Here is a 17,866-nt window from a genome sequence, read left to right as displayed (position 1 = left end):
TTTTTATTTAATCCATTTTAAAATAAGGCTGTAACGTAACAAAATGTTGAACAAGTCAAGGGGTCTGGATACTTTCCGAATGCACTGTATGTAAAGTAAGTGTGTGTGTGTGTGTGCGTGTGCGTGTGCGTGTGCGTCTTTGATGGAGGAGCTCTGAGCAGAGTAAACTCCCTCACACACCCATCTTCCCCCTTATCCCTCTAAACCCCCACCTGCAATTAAACAGACAAGCTGGGAAATTCCCCTGGCTGATTTGATAGGTTAATTAGCTCCTACATGAAGTAGGAGATGTGATGTGGTGTCGCTGAATAACGACGGTGATGGCAGGGATAAAGGTGGGAGGAGGAGGAGGTGGGATTCAGTATCATCCATTTATACACTCTCGCCGTTTAAATCTGTCATAATTCGCTCTATCAATTTCACTAAGAGAAATGTGTGACAATATAACCATGCAGCTAGATATTAATGGATCAAACGCCACTGCACAAGTTTGACCGTTCTTTTGTGTGTGTGTGTGTGTGTGTGTGTGTGTGTGTGTGTGTGTGTGTGTGTTCGCACACATGTATGACTAATAAGTGATATTCCACACCTCCACCCCCTTCCACCTATCCTTCCCCCACGCGGGTGAGCTCTAACTGGGCTTCATACACCGTCTCTCCCTGGGGAGGAGCCTGGATCCGACCTAAGTAGTCAGAATCAATTAAACTCATCCATTTTCTCTGCAGCGTTTGGATGAGACAAATTATTTTGGCTCAGTGAGCCTCTCTCTCCCTCCCTCCGTCCACGCTCCCCTGACTGCACACCTCTCTACCCCCTCCCTCCTAACACCCCTGGGGGCTTCCATGGCCCTCCTGTCAGTGCCCAGGAATAATTCCCCTCCTTTCACTGCTTTTGGGAGGAAAACGCTGAGGTGATGAATATACATGTAATGGAAGAGAAGATAGGGGGAGAGGGGAGGAGAGGAAAACAAGGAGGGCTCGCTGCTGCTTGTTTGCTCAGCACAGCAGAAAAGTGCACCACTACCTGGGAGAGAGGGAGGGATGGAGAGACAGTGAAAGAGGGTAGTCACTTTGGACCCCTGGACAGATCTGATCGGAGGTGGGTCTGGGGCTGTTGGGTATATTCTCTCTGCATCCCAAGTGGTACCCTATTCACAACCTCTTATGTGGACATAGCAGTCACTCTCTGGTAATAATCCCCTCAACATACAGTACATTCCCCCGTGATGGCATAGATCCAAAACAGCTCTATATCCATCCTGCCTGCCTGGGTCCCACTGAATAGAAGATTCTGTAATAGAACAGTGACCTATTACCTTACAGAGTGCTGCTTCTTACACAGGCCTGACATACAACGCTTTTTTATTTCCATCAACATAATCAATACAATGTTATGCTGCAGAGCAGAGAGTGAGAGAGAGTGTGAGAGAGAGGGAAGGAGAGCGTGTGTGAGAGAGCGAGAGAAAGAGGGTGCTCGAGGGAGAGAGAGAGCAAGAGAGAGAAGGGGGAGAGAGAGAGAGAGAGGGAGCTCGAGGGAGAGAGAGAGTGAGGGGGAGAGAGAGGGAGAGGGAGAGAGAGGGGGAGAGAGAGAGAGAGTGAGGGAGCTCGAGGGAGAGAGACAGAGAGAGAGAGAGAGACAGAGAGAGAGAGAAAGAGAGCGAGAGAGAGAGAGGAACTACTTTTCAGAATGCGCCTCTGTGTTGTGCTCAAGACCACCTACAGTAAAGCGAGGCTGAGTCAAGACCAAGACTCGAAAAATGCGAGTCCAATTCAAGACCATGATGGTAATTGTGTCAGATCGCCACCATAATAAGACTTCAAAATGTCCAGTATTTCAGAAGAACATGTGGATTCTTTAGACGTTCAGAATAAAAGTTGAAATGCATGTTGGGAAATCCAAATCCAAATTGTCACTAACCACTATCACTCTAAATAATAGATATGAAGATAAAATATGTTAACATTTCCCCCGATCTCCCCTTACTCTAAAAAAATCTCAGTCTCCCCTACTAGCGGAGCAAGGAAATTCCGCCAAGCGCTACAATGTTTGATGATATCTTTCAACAAAAGTAAAGGACAGTAATGTTATGAGTAAAGTAGGAAGCATACTTTAGAAATGTGTCAGGAAAGAAGTGTGTATTTGGCCTGGCGAAGCGGTTTTATGTGTTGACAATGAGGGTTGCTAATTATGAGTTTACTACTCTGCTGATCTCGGCTAGTCTTGGGAAGAAACTACGAGTCCTCATTCATTTGAGACCGAGTCGAGACTGAGTAAAAATGTATCCTAGACCAAGACAAAGCTGAGACACTCAATATGTGGTCTTGTGACTGTGAGGACATACGCTGGTGACGAGAAGCAAGTACAGGGAATGATCATTTAATGAAACACGTACAGGAACAGAATACAGAATGTGTCTGGACAGGGGAAAACAAAATGACAATAATGCTGACACGGGGATCTACCCGAGGAACAGACAGAGGGGCAATTAATAAGGTAATGGAGTCCAGGTGAGTCCAATGAGTGCTGATGCGCGTAATGATGGTGACAGGTGTGCGTAATGATGGGCAGCCTGGCGCCCTCGATCGCCAGAGAGGAGGAGCAGGAGCAGGCGTGACAGAGACCGGACTCGTGTACTACAACACTGCTCTTCATATTAAATGGCTGACAGGTTTTAACTGCTCACTGCCGCGCCTCGCTGTAGCAGGCCGTTTATACACTCTGGGGGATGTTATACCATCTCACCAACCATGTGCCGAGGGAGAGCGAGCGAGGGAGCACCTCTAAAACACATTGGAAGCTATTACAAATATGGAGTACTACCGGTTCTGAATAATAGATTACACATACAGTACATTGGGGTTGTTGGAAGAAAATAAAAAGGGTAGTATTATTCACATCCTAAGCTACACTGAACAAAAATATAAACGCAACATGTAAAGTGCTGGTCCCATGTTTCATGAGCTGAAAAAAAAGGTAACAGAAATGTTCCATACGCACAAAAAGCTTATTTCTCTCAAAAGTTGTGCACAAATGTGTTTAAATCCCTGCTTAGTAAGCATTTCTCCTTCGCAAAGATAATCCACCCACCTGAAGGGTGTGGCATATCAGTTTTGTCACACAACACAATGCCCCAGATGCCTCAAGTTTTTAGGGAGCAACTGGCATGCTGACTGCAGGAATGTCCACCAGATAATTGAATGTTGCCAGATAATTTAATGTTAATTTCTCTACCATAAGCTGCCTCCAAAATTTTGTCAGAACGTCCAACCGGCCTCACATCTGCAGACCATGTGTAACCACGCTAGCCTAGGACCTCCACATCCGGCTTCTTCACCTGCGGGATTGTCTCTGACCAGTCCATCCGGACAGCTGATGGAACTGTGGGTTTGCACAACTGAAGTATTTCTGCACAAATTGTCAGAAACCATCTCAGGGAAGCTCATCTGCCCGCTCATCGCCCTTACAGGTTCTTGATCTGACTGCAGTTTGGAGTTATAAATCATCTTCAGTGGGCAAATGCTCACCTTTGATGGCTACTATGTCATTTGGGCAAGTGGTTTGCTGATGTCAACTTTGTGAACAGAGTGCCCCACGGTGGCTTTGGGGTTCTAGTATGGGCAGGTTTTTATCAATGGCAATTTGAATGCACAAAGATAACATGACGAGATCCTGAGGCCCATGGTTTTGCAATTCATCCGCTGCCATCACCTCATGATTCAGCATGATAATGCATGCCCCCCCATGTCGCAAGGATCTGTACACAATTTCTGGAAGCTGAAAATGTCCCAGTTCTTCCATAGTCTGCATACTCACCTGACATGTCACCCATTGAGCATGTTTGTGATGCTCTGGATCGACGTGTACAACAGCGTGTTCGAGTTCCCGCCATTATCCAGCAACTAAGCACAGCCATTGAAGAGGAGTGGGACAACATTCCACAGGCCACAATCAACAGCCTTATCAACTGTAATGAAGGGGATGTGTCAAACTGCATGAGGCAAATTGATGGTCACACCAGATACTAACTGGTTTTCTGATCCATGACCCCTACCTTTTTTTTAAGGTATCTGTGACTAACAGATGCATATCTGTATTCCCAGTCATGTGAAATCCATAGATTAATGCCTAATGCATTTATTTCAATTGACTGATTTCCTTATATGAACTGTAACTCAGTGAAACCTTTGAAATTGTCGTATTTTGCGTTTATATTTTTGTTCAGTGTATTATACTGTAAAGCTGGAGCGCTAGCCACCTGTTCAAATTCAATTAATATACACTGACAGCAACCCACGCTGGAAGGGGGAAAAAAACAATAAGGCAGGTTGAGTCCCAGAAGGTTGGTAGCACCTTAATTAGGCAGTACGGGCTTGTGGTAATGGCTGGAGCGGAATTTGTGGAATGGTATCAAACGCATGGTTTCCACATGTTTGATGCCATTCCATTGCTCCTTTCCAGTTATTATGAGCCGTCCTCCCCTCAGCAGCCTCCTTGTGGTCTGTATAATTTGCATCGATTCTGTTTAAAGCAACAGTCTGGGATCTGTGAATCTGTTCAATAGTCATTTCAGTTATAGTGGTGCTTTGTTGTTTTTGGAATCACTCCTCCTCCTTCTCCGAGTAAACACCTGTTAGCAGCTTTATGAAGCACAGCTAGCTAATCACTCAGGGGAAACACACACACACACACACACACACACACACACACACACACACAATAACCTCCCAGGGAAAATCACACATTAACATCTTACCGTTTCAGCCAAAAGCTTCAATAATACAACACAGAAACCAAGCAACGTTATGCAACACTGAGTGAGAGTCAGTCAGTCAACATGCCCACTCACTCACTACTGAGAGAGGGATTTCAAAAGCGTTACAATTGTAAAGTGTTTATTGGTGCGTTTGCCAAAGTGTTTTTTATTTCTTTTCTGAAAGCGAGGAGAGTGACTGTGAGGTTACTTCTCCTCGTCTGACCTCCTCTAATGTCCTGTGTAGTAACTGTGTTGTTAATATCCTGTGTGGTAACTGTGTTGCTAATGTCCTGTGTAGTAACTGTGTTGTTAATGACCTGTGTGGTAACTGTGTTGTTAATGACCTGTGTGGTAACTGTGTTGTTAATATCCTGTGTGGCAACTGTTGCTAATGTCCTGTGTAGTAACTGTGTTGTTAATGACCTGTGCGTGGTGAGTCAGCGGTGAGAAATCACTGGAACCACCATCGAAACTACCAACAACGCTGGCCAAACAGAAACCAGGCAGCAATATCAATGATTTAGTAATCGACTCACTTCCAATTCTGGCAGAGGTAGAATGGCTGACTGACAATAGGCAGTTGTGTTGAATGGTGATGCTGGCATATTAGGACCGTAAATGTAGCTACCTTCTTCCCAGAATAATAATTAAGTAGTAATGAATCTTCCATGTTATGAACATTTACAAATTGTTAAGAAGCTTCATTACACTGCTATGAATGTGTGGGTGTTCTAGTGGTTGGGTTCTTCAAGGCAGATCAGATTAGAACTTGTGTGAGAGACTTTCTGGTGCCTGGATGGAAAAACCCCAGCCTACCATACCAATCCATCACCTCAACGCTAGCCCTCTCTGACGCCAACGTTTGCGTGTGCACGTGTGTACGTGGGTTTGCGTGTGCGTGTATGTGTGACGGCAACGTCTCTTGCTGCACTCTCTGCCTGCTTCCTGGAGCTTGGCAAGCTTTTCAATACTTCACGGGATTGGGCTCACAGGATATGACCTATTGTTCGGAGACAATGTGAGAAATAATGTTCTTCGGCTAGAGACTCTTGGAAGCAGGCATGCTTTCCCCCCCCCCCCCCCCCCCATCCTGAAAGCTAGTTTTATTGCATCACAGTGGGCAACGGGAGACGCCAAGAACTAGCACCTGCCAAGTAGAGGTGTCGGGTCAGCTCAGCGAAGGAGAGGAGAAGCAAAACATCGTTTTTTTTTACTGTTTTACTGCAATCCAGAGAGGCTGAATCCCCCAGGTTGCTGTGTGAAGATCACCACCTTTTAATACAACCGTACCTCCATACAAACACACCCTAACCCACTTCCAACCAGACTTAACATCCTCCAAAACGCTTCAATGTCTCTCACCATTCATGGGAAGCTTAAGCAATGGAGAAGGAAGTTAAGGAATTAAGAAAATGTCAGATTGATAGACTCTGTTATATCATTCATTAGTCCCTCTGGGTTTACAGTTTTTTACAATCACGTTGGCACTACTTTCAGAACCTTGATGTCATTTTTAGACACAAAACTCACAACCAATGATCAAAAATGACATTTTTCAAAACTCTAACCCTTTTTCCATTTGCTTGGACACAATAAACATAAAGCTAAGATTATTTGTTCATTTAGCTAAAATCGCCTGTTCAAAATGACACAACTTAACATCAAGGTATTACCATTTCAAAATACAATTCACACATTACATCTGAGATGACTGTCTATTCATTTCATTACAATGATCAATTGATACAACTGCTCAAAATGATAACTGTTGCATTACTCTTAATGCATAGTTTTATGGAAACTGACAAACAATATTCCATGTTTAGATCATGCAAGTTTCAGGATAACGAGATCCATTGACACCAATTACCGTGGAACATGGACCAATTGGACTACATTATCTTTGGATGTAATATTTCATCATCATTCTTTATCAGACACTGTTTCTATGTACCACTTTCTACACTGTTTCCATGTACCACTTTTCCAGACCATGTTTTCAGATTTGACATTACTGTGCACTCTATTAGGTACACCTATCTAGTACTGGGTAGGACCCCCTTTTGCCTCCACAACAGCCTGAATTATTCACGGTGTTGTACGTTAAGAGATCTGCACACCACCGTTTTAAATGGCTGTTATTTGAGCATTTGTGGCCTTTCTGTTAGCTTGAATGAGTCTGGACCTTCTCCTCTGACCTCTCTAACAAGGTGTTTTTGCCCACAGAACCGCCGCTCACTGAATGTTTTGTTTATCGCACCATTCTCTGTAAACTCTAGAGACTGTAATGAGTAAAAAATCACAGGAGGGCAGCTGTTTCTGAGATGCTGGAACCACCATGTGTGGCACCAACAATCATACCACGGTCAAAATTGCTTAGATTACGCATATTGCCCGTTCTAGTGTTTGGTCGAACAACAACTAAAGTTTTCTACTCTTTATACTCTATATGTTGAGTTGGAGGCAGCCACATGATTCGCTGTTCGAAGGAGCAGGCTATTTGCGTTAACACGAGGGTGTACCTAATAAAGTGTCCGGTAAGTGTATGCATGCAGGCCTTTGTAATTGCTTTTCCATACTGCCAACTCGTTACTGATGATTGATTTCACATTGTGGTGAACAACATAGCGATAACATGGAGCCGGCAGGTGATCCAGGTCACAGTAGAGGTCAAGCAGTGGGAGGAGGAAGATGAAGAAGACGTGGTGGTCAAAGGAATGGCAGGGGACAAGCCCCCCCCTTCTGAGAGGTAGTCGTGGGCCTCGTTTGAGAGGTGTGGGGGGAACGTGTTGGAGGACAAGGCCACGGACCAAGACAGCGGCAGCAACAGCAGAGAGTGTCCAATGAAATCTGAGCAATAGTTGTAGACCATGTGGTAAATCATGACAATGACTGAGGCAGCTACAATGATTCAACCAACCAAAGATCAACCGTGGCCTCAATCATCAGAACTTTCCACAATGAGAACCGGTAAGTCTTCAGCATGCACTAAACATTAGGCCACTCTCAATTATCAAATGACTGTATATTGCATGCCAATGTGTACCAGAGAGTAGGTGATGTGACTAAATGTGTTCTCACTGTAATTTTCACTGTAGATTTGAGACTAGGCCTAATAGGGGAGACAGAGGCAAAATTCTGACTGACGAACAAGAGCGGGCTGTGGTCAATTTGGTTCGGGACAGAAATGATACTCGCCTTACAGAAATTCGGCAGCACATCTTGGACAATGACAACATGTTCAACAATGTGGAAGCCATAAGTTTGCCGACTATTGCTCGCATGCTGAAAAGGCAACAGGTGTCTCTCAAACAGCTATACCGTGGGCCTTTTGAAAGAAATGCAGACAGAGTGAAGCAACTGCGGACTGAGTATGTCCAGGTATGTTCAGGTTCAAGATGCCTGTTGTGAAAAATCCCCCCCAAAATTCAACATCATTGTAATCAGTAATTCTCTTTCCAAAATGTATTTTTAGAGGGCGATGGAGCTGGATGCTGACGAAAACCATCACCAAAAAAAAGAGCAACTTTTTGTATGGCCAAGACAAGGAGGAGAGGTCGGAATTTAATTGGCAAGCAGGCAACCATCCAAGTAACTGGACAACGTGTAGCAAACAGCATCATGTGTGCGGTTATATCGGGAAGATGGTCTGGTGGGACACAGACCTCGTGTTGGATCATATAATGCAGCTCTCCTTGTAACCTTCCTTGATGAGCTAAATCAGGTCATTGTGTGGGATAATGTCAGGTTCCACCATGTTCAAATGGTGCAAGCATGTTTTCAGGCCCATCCACAATTTACCACCCTGTTCTTACCCCCATACTCTCCTTTCCTTAACCCGATTGAGGAATTGTTCTCCATATGGAGGTGGAAGGTATATGATAGGCGCCCTCACGAACAAGCCACCCTTCTCCAGGCCATGGATGACTCATGCAATGACATCAAGGCAGACCAGTGTCAGGCCTGGATTCGCCCGAAGATTCCTCCCAAGATGTTTGGCTAATGAAAACATCCATTGTGATGTGGATGAGAACCTGTGGCCAAATCCACAAGACAGGGTTGATGGAAATATAGAAGTACAGTAATCAACCCTTTTGTTTTGCTTTTTACAGTAAGCCAGGTGAGGAACACTGCAGTTGACGTTTTACTGTAGTTTTTTTCTTTTTTGTAGCTAATTATTTTTGCTTTGATTCAAGGAAACTTATGTTGTGATTTTATTGTATTTCATCAATTCATTTCAGATTTTGTTCAATGATTCCACTGTGTCTGTAGTATTCTCTCTACTAGTCCTTTTACAGTGATGTATTTACGTGTAGTACCATAATGAAACATGTATCACATATTTTGTACTACAATATTTAATGATTGTACGAACAACTACACAGTGAAACTATCGGAATCTTGTGCACCCCCGCAAGATCCTATGGTATTTCATGATAAATGAGTTATTTGAACCAATGATTCTGCAAGTGCAAGGTTTCTTTAAAGATATGAATGCACAACGCAATGTTTTGAACATTGGACAGCCTGTGTTATAAGTGATGACCGTTTTGAGTTTTATGTCTAGAGTTTTGAAAAATTACCCAAAGGTTCTGAAATTAGTGCCAAAGTGATTGTAAAAAAAAAAACTGTAAAAGTATGAGGATCAAATGTGAGTCTCTTTCTGATCTCATCCAACCCCTCACTCAACACTGATGAGATACGTGCTCTTATCTGTATCCAAATGATGAAACAATACTAAATGTGTGCTTGAGACATTGTTTCTGCTGCTCTGAACTGAACTTGACTGAAACACACTCCAACTGCAGACGTGTGTGTGTGTGTGTGTGTGTGTGTGTGTGTGTGTGTGTGTGTGTGTGTGTGTGTGTGTGTGTGTGTGTGTGTGTGTGTGTGTGTGTGTGTGTGTGTGTGTGTGTGTGTGTGTGTGTGTGTGTGTGTGTGTGTGTGTTTTATTGCCGTTGTGGTAACAGTCAGAGACGGTTTATCTGAATACATCACATGCCACAAACTCTCAAATAACCCCGTCTTAAAAACAAGTGATATTAGTGCCAAAAGAAATTGAACTGGATTTCAAGAGATTTTGTTGCCACTGATATATTTCTCAAATACAGATATTAAAACCCTGTTTCTGAATATGCAACAACAAAAAAATCTGCCCTTTGTCAGTCTCAGAGCCCCACCATCACCATTCACCATGCAGGTTGTCCCTGAACCAGCAGGTTATTACTGTCATCACAAACTCCAACAAGTATACCTTGTGAAGGGATAATTGGTGTGACTCATCCATTGATGTCTGGAAGAAGGAGGGATTCGTACCCATTAATATATTCAGTCAGAAAACCAGGGGCTTTATTCTAGGATTTACACTTACTGGGTTATGGGGGCTTAAACTCACGCATATGCCTTCAATTCAGATAGCATGTCTCCTCTTTGTGTGTCTAAAGATGGCGTGTTGCGTTTGGTTGTGTTGTGAGAATCCTCCTCAGGGAACGTTGTCACAACACATTGAATCCCGAGCTATATAATTGTAAGAAAGGATGTACAGTCACCATTATGGGAGGGAAATCCATAGAAAGAAGGAGAACTTCCGTTAATGAATGAATGTCATTCTGTCAGATTAGCTACAGGAATGAGGCTATGTGGATTAACAGCAGGGTAGAGGTATGTCGAGGACTTAAATTTACCTTAAAGCAACATTTTCTCCCTACATTCAATGAGTTTGATTACTAAAAGGTGAGTTGGAGAATCTCCTCACCCAGGGTTCCTCTGGCATTGGTGTCAAACCTATGGAAGTGCCTAGGAGCGCCATCTACTGTTTATGTACATTGTCTGTCCTGTTCTCTGAGAGGCAACAAGCATGCCATTCATTGTACAGAGGTGGGTACAGCAGTTGAACATCAACCTTAAGGCCAATCTGAATCTATTCCATGGCAGAATGAAGTTTCCAGTTCAATATTCTTCATCAATATTCTTCATCTCTCTGCTATGTCTGCCATTGTGTGTGTGTGTGTGTGTGTGTGTGTGTGTGTGTGTGTGTGTGTGTGTGTGTGTGTGTGTGTGTGTGTGTGTGTGTGTGTGTGTGTGTGTGTGTGTGTGTGTGTGTGTGTGTGTGTGTGTGTGTGTGTGTGTATGAACAGAGGTAGGTGGTAAACACAGTGCTCTGAGTGCAGCGGCCTCTTTCTCTTTCAGATGGCTAACTCCAATGTAGTTATTGCTCTCCACAGCACAGCGCAGCGCAGTACTATTTACACCTGATGCCAGGAAATGTACTTACTTTAAATATTGAATCAGTCCCTTCACCATGAAGCAAATGAGGCGTAGCTCGGAGGAAAGGCTGCAGAACACAAAGGGAGGAATTAAGGGGCTGACTTAGCTGCATTGGCACATGCACACACACACCAGTGTCGAGAGAGCTAAGTGTATCATTACCCTCTGATGATAGATTTATATGCTCTGTCTCATTTGGAGGGAGCCTCATGAGTGTGTGTGTGTGTTTGTGTGTGTGTGTGTGTGTGCGTGCGTGCGTCACACCTGCCCAGGGTCACGGCCAGTCAGCCTAGGGGTCCTATAGGCTCAGCCATAACAGACAAGAAGGAATTCTCCCTCACACTTAGCCAGCTTGTCAAAGCTGTTTTCAGTTAAAGGGTCACATGATAGGCTTTTCTACTGAGGCGAAACTTGATGACGTGGATGAGGCCACAATACAATGAGGAGACTACAGATTGAGGGGCAAACTATGGCCCGCGGGTTGGATCCGGCGGTCCGCGAGCCCATTCATTCTGGGGGGAGGGGATTGTTTTGGGTTAGAAAAACACTCCAGGCCACTCTTGAATGTCTAAAACTAGATATAGAGTATGTAGAAATGATAATGGATGAATATATTTCCAAATAACTGCCCTTTGGGTCCAATTTTTTGCAGAAAATCTGTCCCAAAAAAACAAAAGTGTGCCCACCCCTGCTACAGATGCTATGTGCAGCAGAGGAATGGGCAATGCCTGCAAATTGTGAGGTGAGATGTGTGTAAGGAATACATCAAATGATGTTAGGTATTTCGTCATATATTTGGTCACACTTCATATAGGGAAAATGACTAGTACCACTGTGCCTTGTAATGCCTGACTTTTGCTGGAACTCACTGATATCACCCCCCCATGTGTTCCGGAACACCTCAGAGTATGTGTACTTCAAGCTGATATCACCCCCCCCCCCCCCCCCATGTGTGTACCGGAACACCTCAGAGTATGTGTACTTCAAGCTGATACCACCACCACCCCCCCCCCATGTGTGTACCGGAACACCTCAGAGTATGTGTACTTCAAGCTGATATCAACACAGATGACATCCTCACAGCTGATAGAATCACAGCCAACATCCTCATCATCATCATCACAGCTTCACTTCTCTGAAACGTGTGATCAGGTAGCTTCTATTTTCGGGTATTTCACATTTGGTTAGGTATATGTAATATTGTCTAGCTATGAGTCAGGCAGGAATGTCTGACAGTTTGAGCACAGGGCACCAGTCAGAGTGTTGCTGATTTTACTGTACCTGAACACTCCTGGACAGGACAAAGATGAAGGGAGGGAGAGATGGGAGGAATGGAGAGGGGAGGAGAGAAGAGGAGGTGAAGGGAGAGGAGATGAATACGGCAACCTCACAGAGAATTGCATTTAACAGGGAGAGGTGGGGTGGAAGGAGAAGAGAAGGAGGATGGGGTAAGGAGAAGGAAGGAGGATGGGGTAAGGAGAAGGAAGGGAGTAAAGGAGGGAGAAGGAGAGGCAATGGGGAGAGGAAGGGGAGGAGGGAGTGACTCAGGCTTACTGTGACCGCCCATGAAGCCCCTGCTCTAGACCACGCCACACACTCAGCACTTTTGTACGGATTAATATTTGAAAGGCTAAGTAACACACCTTTTTGTTAGTTCACTTCGTTCCCTCAGTTCTCTCCCGGGAAGGGACAGCACAGCAGGACGGTGGGGGAATGTTAACTGGGACTGATCAAAGTAATACTAGGACTTCAGAGAGAGAGAGAGAAAGAGACAGAAACAGAGAGAGAGAGACAGAGAGAGACAGAGAGAGAGAGAGTGACAGAGAGCAAGAGAGAGAGAGAGAAAGAGACAGAGAGAGAGAGAGAGTGAAGAGACAGAGAGAGACAGAGAGAGAGACAGAAACAGAGAGACAGAGAGAGAGAGAGAGAGAGCAAGAGACAGAGACAGAGAGAGAGAGAGAGAGAGAGAGAGACAGAGACAGAGAGAGAGAGAGACAGAGAGAGAGAGTGACAGAGCAAGAGAGAGAGATAGAGAGAGAGAAAAAGAGAGAGACACAGAGAGAGAGAGGGAGAGAGAGAGAGAGAGAGATAGAGAGAGAGAGAGAGAAGGAGAGAGAGAGGGAGAGAGACAGAGAGAGAGAGAGAGAGAGAGAGAGAGAGAGAGAGAGAGAGAGGGAGAGAGAGCGAGAGAGAGAGAGGTGGGGGGCTGCAGCAGAATGATGTGATGTCTCTCAGGAGTATCTTCCATCAGGCTGAGTGAGTCCTGTTAACTCCATAGAGATTGCCAGGACAGCTCAGTTAGTGCGTGTCCCAAATAGCACCATATACCCAATACAGTGGACTACTTTTGAGCAGGATCCACTACTTTTGACCAGGGCTTGCACTTTACAGAGGATAGCATGTAATTTGGGACGCACCCTTCGAGAGCTGCTTAGCCTGATGCACTGTCACTCAATGGGGAGGACAGAGACAGGGCAATAAAGTCTCTCGTGATCTCCTTGAGGTCCTGTTATTGTTGTGATCAAGAGTTTTTCAGTGGGGACCGTGGGCCTCTCCAACATAAGCACCTTTAACACGTTGCACTGTTTTCTTTTCTGTTTTGTTTGCATTTTTGTTTGTGGTACTGTATGTCAGAGGGAAGAAAAGGCATCGCTCTTTACAGAAATACTGTATGATTCATGTTTCCTGCGCTTTGATCTGGGAGCTCTGTTTGAAAAGGCTGAGCCTCGGGATAAACTATTTCAGGTTGTCTAAACAATTTCCAATCACGGTCTCCATATTTAGGTTTTTGTAAAGAGGGAGAAAGGAAAAAGACTCACATGCGAGCGTGCTCCTTTCAAAGGAGGAGCAGGGGGAGGAAAACCTGATTCCATCCATTAAGGGTGAAAGCAGACATTGAATTGTGCAGAGTGAGACACATTGCCCTTGTTATTCTGTTCTGCATAACACACACACACTGAGGTTCAGGTTCATCGCATCCTCCTCTATCCCCTCACACACACAAACCTACACACACGGACACACACGCACCTATGTACACATGCGACATATGCACACACACATGCACACATACACACATCCAAACCATCTGCTCTATAGAATCAGCTTGCAGCCCTGATGGACCCCATAAAGAGGAGTGTATTATGGCCTTACTGTTGAACACATGACAGCGGGCGAGGGGGGGGGGGGGGGGGGGGGTTGCTCTCTCCTCCCCCTCTCCAACTCCTCCACCCATGCACTCTCCTCTTTTAAGTTCCCAACCTTTCCACATCTTTCACTTCAACCCAATTCTCAACCATCTCTATTGTTCTCACACTCCGAAGTCCCAAAACATTAAAATGATTCAATACAATGATCCATAAATGCAGTAGCCTATGTCATTCCTAGTAAGCTGTACATTTGATGGTGCCGTGCGATATGTAACAACTGTTCAAAGTTTCTAGCATCCATTCAGTGAGCCTCAACTGAAAGTGGACAGAATTCTCTCTCTACAATGCAGTTTATGACATAATTGAGCTGTTCCTCCGGTATAATTCATCAGTGTCATAAAGGAGGGAGTGGACACCACATTCCACCGTCCATGAAATATTAGGCAACATTATCTCTGTCAGCCTCTCCGTCCCTCTCCTCTCTGTCTCTCGATCCCTCTTTCTCTGTTTCTCTCCCTCTCGTTTCTCTCCTCTCCACCTCTCTATTCCACTTCACACACCCTCTCTCTCTCTCTCTCTGATTAAACAGGCAAGAAGCTGATTTAACAGGCATGATCATTACACAGGTGCTGTGGGAACAATAAAAGGCAACTCTAAAATGTGCAGTTTTGTCACACAACATAATGCCACAGACGTCTCGAGTGTTGAGGGAGCATGCAATTGGGAAAGGTGGGATTCCTAGTCAGTTGTACAACTGAATGCATTCAACTGAAATGTGTCTCCTGCATTTAACCCAACCCTTCTGAATCAGAGAGGTGCGAGGGGCGCTGCCTTAATCGACATCCATGTCTTTGGCACCCGTGGAACAGTGGGTTAACTGCCTTGCTCAGCAGCAGAACAACGTATTTTTACCTTGTCAGCTCTGGGATTCAATCCAGCAACCTTCCGGTTACTGGCACAATGCTCTAACCACTAGGCTACAATTGGCATGCTGACTGCAGGAATGTCCAAACGAGCTGTTGACATATAATTAATTGTTAATTTCCCTACCATAAGCCGCCTCCAATGTTGTTTTAGAGAATTTGGCCAACCGGTCTCACAACTGCAGACCACATATAACCACGCCAGCCCAGGACCACCACATCCGGTTTCTTCCCCTGCTGGATCAACTGAGACCAGCCATCCGGGCAGCTGATGAAACTGTGGTTTTGGACAACCAAAGAATTTCTGCACAAACTGTCAGAAACCGTCTCATGGAAGCTTGTCGTCCTCACCAGGGGCTTGACCTGTTTGCAGTTCGGCGGAGTAACCGACTTCAGTGGGCAAATGCTCCTCACCTTCGATGGCTACTAGCAGGCTGGAGAAATGTGCTCTTCACAGATTAATCCCGGTTTCAACTGTACCAGGCAGATGGCAGACAGTGTGTATGGTGAGCAGTTTGCTGATTTCAATGGCGGTGGGGTTATGGTGTGGGCAGGCATAAGTTACAGACAACAAAGAAAATTGCATTTTGTCAATGGCAGTGATGCCGTGACAAGATTCCGAGGCCCATTGTCATGCCATTCATTCGCCATCACTTCATGTTTCAGCATGATAATGCATGGCCCCCATAATCGCAAGGATCTGTACACAATTTCTGGAAGCTGAAAATGTACCAATTCTTCCATGGCCTGCATACTCCCCAGACATATCACCCATTGAGCATGTTTGGGATGCTCTCGATCGAGGTGTACAACAGCATGTTTGAGTTCCCGTCGATATCCAGCAACTTCGCACAGCCATTGAAGAGGAGTGGGAGAACATTCCACAGGCCACAATCAACAGCCTGATCAACTGTGTGTGAAGGAGATCTGTCGCACTGCATGAAGCAAATGGTGGTCACACCAGATACGGACTGGTTTTCTGATCCATGCCCCCTACCCATAGATAAGGGCCTAATGAACGTATTTCAATTGACTGATTTCCATATATGAACTGTAACTCAATAAAATCTTTGAAATTGTTGCATGTTGCGTTTGTATTTTTGTTCAGTGTATATCTGTGTGAAATATGCAGCAGGTGGCTCCGAGCTGCAAAGCCGAGTAGGCCAAGGATCTGGTTTAGTCTCCCCCTCATCTCCTTCTCCGTCTCCTCCCTCCACATCCCCACGGACGCACATTAAACATGACATCAGACTCTCTTGACAGCCGTGCACAGCTGTGGCCCGAGTTAAACCAAACGCACACACTCTCCACATTGTACACAGTATGTGATAACCACGATTCTATAGCATGCATCACCGTCTAGAGAAATGTGCCTTATCAAGGGTATAAAGTGGATCATTATTTTAATACATTCCTGAAATTTGCATGGTCTTTTCTAGAAGCTGTTATTCTTCTTGAGGACTGTTTTCAGTTTTTCTGTGGAAGCAGTGAGAGATATGGACAGGTGTTGGCTTGGCTCCCCTCTCAAACCCCCAACGTCCTGCTAGGACAAAGAACAACTGGTGAGACTCAGCACCTGTTTATAAACAGAGCTTGGAAACAACATCCCAACTTACGCCTGAGAGAGAGAGAGTCATAAAACAAAACAGCTACGGTATCCATGTTATGAAGGTTTGGTCTGTCCCAGTGCAAGAGAAGATTGATCCATTTTCACATGCATTCAGTCATACATCTTTCTGCTGAACGTTCAGCTGTGCTTTTGTGGACCCTCCCATACTCTAATCCAAAATTCCTTTGACTCAATGTAGAAAACTATTTTTATAGTCTTTTAAGACATCATCAGACTCTACCACCTCTCTGGACAGACAGCACCACAGAGACACCCAGTGGTGACACAACAGAACCCTGAGGAACCCCAATCCTATCCCAAGTCAACCAATCCATAAGCATCATGAAAGAGCTTGGACCACATGGCTAAATTCTCAGCATTCTTCACATTATAGGAGTATTGACACCATGTACTTCTATAGTATGTTTCCAGGTCGGTTTCAAACTTAATACTAACAATTCTTCCCTGATTTCCTGACCATCTTGTCTCTCTTCCTTCCTTCCTTCTCCTCCCCCTCCTTCTTCCACCTCCATGTGGTCCTCCTCTTCCTCCTTCCTCCTCTTGTTGGGGTTGTGTCATGCTCTCTGCTCTTGATACGGATGACCCCTGAACTCTCCCCTGGTAAACATGCCTCTGACCCTTGCCTTTCTTAGCTCCTCTGGGAGGGGAAGGGTAGACACAAGGATGGGGGAGAGGCAGTAAAGAGGAAGGATGGGGGAGAGGCAGTAAAGAGGGAGGGAGAGTGGTTTCCTAAAAAATTCTGTGGTCCACTTTGCTGCAAGAGGCCCACCTCTCTCTCTCCTCCCTTATACACACCACCATCCATTTAGATGTGAATGAATTTGCACATTTATCTAAGCATGTAGACCATGCACTAAGGCAGCACCTGTTGTTTTGGACTGTGGCATTATCTGTAGTTTCAGTCTTCCGCTCACTCTCCTTGCTGATAAAGCAGTAAGGCATTGATAGATCTCAGCTATCTGTTGGTTTGCCCTGGAGTAAGGCCAGTCTCTGTGGTTACACCTGTGTGTGTGTGTGTGTGTGTGTGTGTGTGTGTGTGTGTGTGTGTGTGTGTGTGTGTGTGTGTGTGTGTGTGTGTGTGTGTGTGTGATCATCTCTATCTCTCTTGCTCTCAAATGGATTTATTGGCATATGAAAAACATGT

Source organism: Oncorhynchus clarkii, chromosome 15 (assembly GCF_045791955.1).
Source record: "Oncorhynchus clarkii lewisi isolate Uvic-CL-2024 chromosome 15, UVic_Ocla_1.0, whole genome shotgun sequence".
Taxonomy (NCBI): domain Eukaryota; kingdom Metazoa; phylum Chordata; class Actinopteri; order Salmoniformes; family Salmonidae; genus Oncorhynchus; species Oncorhynchus clarkii.
Note: the sequence above shows the minus strand (reverse complement) of the source record.